This window comes from Leguminivora glycinivorella, chromosome 6, assembly GCF_023078275.1.
Source record: "Leguminivora glycinivorella isolate SPB_JAAS2020 chromosome 6, LegGlyc_1.1, whole genome shotgun sequence".
Classification (NCBI taxonomy): Eukaryota; Metazoa; Arthropoda; class Insecta; order Lepidoptera; family Tortricidae; genus Leguminivora; species Leguminivora glycinivorella.
In genome coordinates, this window is record NC_062976.1 from 3,278,814 (window position 1) to 3,284,047 (window position 5,234).

The following is a 5,234-nucleotide window of genomic DNA, read 5'->3' on the forward strand; positions in this document are numbered from 1 at the left end:
TTTTGATAAAAGTCCATGATGCTGAGCAAGATCCAATAGGTTTCCCGAAATGTCCTAGGTTGATTGTATTAAACTTTCCTTTTTTGTTACCGAAAATGTATAGAAATGTGGTAACAAAAAAGGAAGGTTTCATACAAACTACATAGGATATTTTGGGAAACCTATTGGATCTTGGACTATCAGCCTACGAATTTTTATCAAAATCGGAGACGTGATCCAAATGTACAAACTTAACGGGAATGGCTAATTAAAGAAGAACTACCTATATAATCACAGATCCTTTAAGCCAGGCATGATCGGATGACATGCTTCACATCTCACTATTCACATCTCCTTTTCATATCGTCCCATTAATGCAAATACCGACTAAGTGACTTTTTGACGAAATCGAGTTTTTAGCACCTATAGAATAAGGTTTTCAAGGGCTACAATATGTTAAAACCCATGTATTGATACGACGCTGCATTCAAAAGATAGCTTCCGCATAAAGTTACTTAATGGTCAATTTGTTGCATTATAAACTGCCAGAATGTAATATGAATATTTAATATAAACTTTTATGCTTTATCCGCCAAGTAGAACCTTTTAATGGTGTATAGTGTTTTTTTGCATTTAAACATTTTGTTAAAGTAGCCATCTTATGTTCTACAAAAAAGTTTAATGTGTACATATTTGATTTTTGCAAATAAAACTATCAACAAAATTCTTTATTTTAAGCCAGGCTAAATACACCAAATGTCTTTAAGATGTTTTTCCAGAAGATGTTTGTTTACAAACATCAGCAATTTCATTCTACCAAAAAGTTGTATAGGGACTATAATTGGTTTTGCATGTGGTGTGACGAAGGAAAGGATAACGGTCTATTACTGCAAATACCGACTATGTGTAAATAGGCGATTTTGAGATAATGCGGTTTGAAAGTTTGAAGGCACGTTTTATATGAAAACATTAAGGAATTTACGTTATGTGTATGGCATTTTAAACCCTATATTTTTTTGTTTACTACTTTGTCGTATATATATTCAGAATGTATTTAGTTGACGATCAAATACAATTTAATGAAACAGTCGAATACCTACTTAGTTGGTTTTTCCTGTAGAAATAAATGTTTGCATATTTCTCTTCTTTATACATAATTATAACCCATTGTTTGTCTTAAATAAAGCTTCGTTTTTCATACGATGTTCTACAACCTAAATGAGTTTTTTCTGAAATATACCGGGTAATAATTATAAGTTAGCCAGTAAGCTAATATAGTCAGTAGTTTTTAAGAATATTGTACGCTCGAAATGGGCACTGTTGATACTGTATTTCCTGTATATCATACCATCTTATGTACACAGTTAACAATGAATAAACTTTACTTTACTTACTAGCATACCTACGGTACGAGTAGACTTCAGATGTCACAACTGTGTACCACTTCACCAACTGCAGTATTAAGTGGTTGAAACCACTCATGGTACCCTTTAGGTATTAAATCTCTGCCACAAAGGCTGAATAAAGTCTTGAGGACACTTAGGTGGAGTCGAGGCACGTCGAATCGAGCCCTGCATACATTTACAATGAACGATGAATCCGATTCGACGCGTCGCTAATGGACGTAGTTTCATAAGAAATGCAGAAGGCGAATTAATGAGATTCGACTCGGCGAGCTTAGTGGGCACTAGGCTTAAGTTCATGTCGAGATCTGGACGTAGCACAAGGCAAGAAAATCAACGCCACAAATTAAACTCCAGTTCAGTAGAACCACCTCAAACCTCTTAATGTATCATATCATATTTCTATCTCGGTCTAAAGCTCGATAAACAACTAGCTATCTCTGCGTTCAAGAAAATGGACTTACGCAGACTTTTTGACAAAGGTATCGTAACTAAATAGTACCATGAGTGCTTACAATCACTTAATACCTAGTTAGTCTAGCATTGTCAGCCGTGTTACGGACGTGTTTGTATCCAATTCCACCAGCGATGAAGATGTTGTTTAATAACTTTTTATCACTCTTGCGCAGTAAGTGTGCAATCGCACGAAGGCGTATCAGGAGTAAAAGAAAAAACTTTTTCCCAAAAGAGTGTTTAAATTTGTATTTTGGACTACCATAAATACTTTTTTATCTTTTTATTGCAAGTGTGATGAAAAACACTGCGTGTAACTGGGGGCGTAAGAATATTGCAAACATGATTGCTTTAAATCGCCCCAGAAACCTATGTAATTACCGATACACATTACTTTTTCTTACTTATTACCTCACCTACGCCTACATTTTAGTGACTTTGGCGTAAATACTACAAAACTTTAAATAAACTATTACTTCAGGTTATTGAGCGTACAAAAACTATTTACCTATACTAAATGTAACAGTGTAGATAGTGAAATTTCGAACATAAATTATGGCGGACTTCGGATTGCTGAGACAGTGAACTAGTATGTAGTAAGTACCTATGCATATTATGCTATTACCCAAAAACGCATTAACCGATTTGTAAAATTCTTTTTGTGATTTCAAGGGAATGCTATTGCGTTACTTCTTGTTAAATTTTACTGAAATCGGTTAAAGTATTTTGTGAAAAATCTCCTAAAACCGGTTGAAGAGGATTTTTTCAAATTTTTTTTTTGAGAATAACTCTTCAAAACCATAAATAAAGTATTATTAATGGTTAGTAATGTTAAAAAACTTTTAATTACAAATGTACCAGTTAAATTAACAATGATAAGTGAAGTTTTGTAACATAAAATTAGAGCAGCTATATTTCCTGCAACTAAAACCGCCTATGTCATTGAGAATATTTAATATATTTTGAAATAAGTTCAAAACTTTTGTATATTTTTTCTTTTTTTGCAAATCATAAGTAAAGTGTATTAAAAGCAAAGCTTTATCAAAGGGAAACACTGCTTTATATGTATTAATAAGAGAAATATACAAATTTTTATTTCTACAGGAAAAACCAACTAAGTTTGCTACTATTTTTTTTAAATCGTAGTTTTATCGGCAATCAAATCAAGCCTGGATATTGTTTACGATTAAGTATTAAACAACACAATACGGGCTGTAGAATGCTGTATACAAATAGTAATTTTTTTCATGTTTTCATATGAAATCGTACCTTCAAACATTAAATTAGGATTCCGGAGCCCCTTAATCCCGTATTAGGATCCCAAAAACCAAAACCTTTTGGAATCCTGGAATCTTTCAGTAGGTACATACCGACGTGGAACCATTCCGTGCGCGGAAACCCTGTCTCCTCCCTAGATGCCGCTGTAGCTTCTCTCAGAGCAAATGCCACGCATATCGACAAGCATGTAGCAGGTTCTCCAACGACTGTAAGAAAAAAAAATCTTCATGTTGATATGATATGCCTCAAAGATCTGGCTCGGTATCTGTATTACTTTAATTTTATATGAAACTAGCTTTTACCCGCGGCTTCGCCCGCGTAATAAAAGTATTCTTATTGAAACGTTTACAAAAAATAAGATTTTCATTTGGATCCGTAGGTTTCTTTGTAGGTACATCTGTCCGCGATTATTTCGATTAAGGTAAAGCGGGGCAATTCTCGACTGGAGGGCCATTGTAACTGATCTATTTGCTGTACGGTCCGGTTTTGGCTGACTGTACCTTACACATATTAATATTGTTTTAAAAGAAATTCTTGCAATGATTGTAGAATTGTTACACAGCGACCACAGCGTAGGTGCGAATATGTATGTATTTTACCTATATAAATATTTATACTGGGGAAACTTCATACAACCCACATAGCCAGTATCTCGACGCTATGGTCGGTAGGGTAAAAAGTACTTCCTTGCATTATCGCTTAAAATTTTTTTCATTTTGCTTATACTTATTGCAAACGTAAACATATAAAAGGCAAGCAAACAACGATCTTCTTACAGCACATTGAATGTAATAGTTTACGGATGCAGGATACTCGCCGATGCCTACTTACTAATACCTTCCCACTGGGCCACCTGCATTTTACACTGCCTAAATATCGATTGCCGACCGATTATTCCGACCCCAATCCCTATTCTTATCCCCGTCCCTATCTCTATCTTTGTCCCCGTCCCCGTTCCGTCCCTGTCCCCGTCCCTCCCCTATCCCTATCCCCGTCCCCGTCCCCTATTTTTATCCCTATTTCTATCCCTATCCCTATCCCTATCCCGATCCCGATCCCTATCCCTATCCCTATCCCCACCCCTACCCCTACCCCTACCCCTACCCATACCCCTACCCCTACCCCTATCCCTACCCCTACCCCTACCCCTACCCCTACCCCTACCCCTACCCCTATCCTTATCCCAATCCCAATCCCTATCCCTATCCCTATCCCTATCCATATCCCTATCCCTGTCCCTATCCCTATCCCTATCCCTATCCTATCCCTATCCCTATCCCTATCCCTATCCCTATCCCTATCCCTATCCCTATCCCTATCCCTATCCCTATCCTATCCCTATCCCTATCCCTATCCCTATCCCTATCCCTATCCCTATCCTATCCCTATCCCTATCCCTATCCCTATCCCTATCCCTATCCCTATCCCTATCCCTATCCCTATCCCTATCCCTATCCCTATCCCTATCCTATCCCTATCCCTATCCCTATCCCTATCCCTATCCCTATCCCTATCCCTATCCCTATCCCTATCCCTATCCCTATCCTATCCCTATCCCTATCCCTATCCCTATCCCTATCCCTATCCCTATCCCTATCCCTATCCCTATCCCTATCCCTATCCCTATCCCTATCCCTATCCCTATCCCTATCCCTATCCCTATCCCTATCCCTATCCCTATCCCTATCCCTATCCCTATCCCTATCCCTATCCCTATCCCTATCCCTATCCCTATCCCTATCCCTATCCCTATCCCTATCCCTATCCATATCCCTATCCCTATCCATATCCCTATCCCTATCCCAATCCCAATCCCTATCCCTATCCCTATCCCTATCCCTATCCCTATCCCTATCCCTATCCCTATCCCAATCCCAATCCCAATCCCAATGCCTATCCCTAACCCTATCCCTATCCATATCCCTATCCCTATCCCAATCCCAATTCCAATTCCAATTCCAATTCCAATTCCAATTCCAATCCCTATCCCTATCCCTATCCCTATCCCTAACCCTATCCCTATCCCTATCCCTATCCCTATCCCTAACCCTATCCCTATCCCTATCCCTATCCCTATCCCAATCCCAATCCCAATCCCAATCCCAATCCCAATCCCAATGC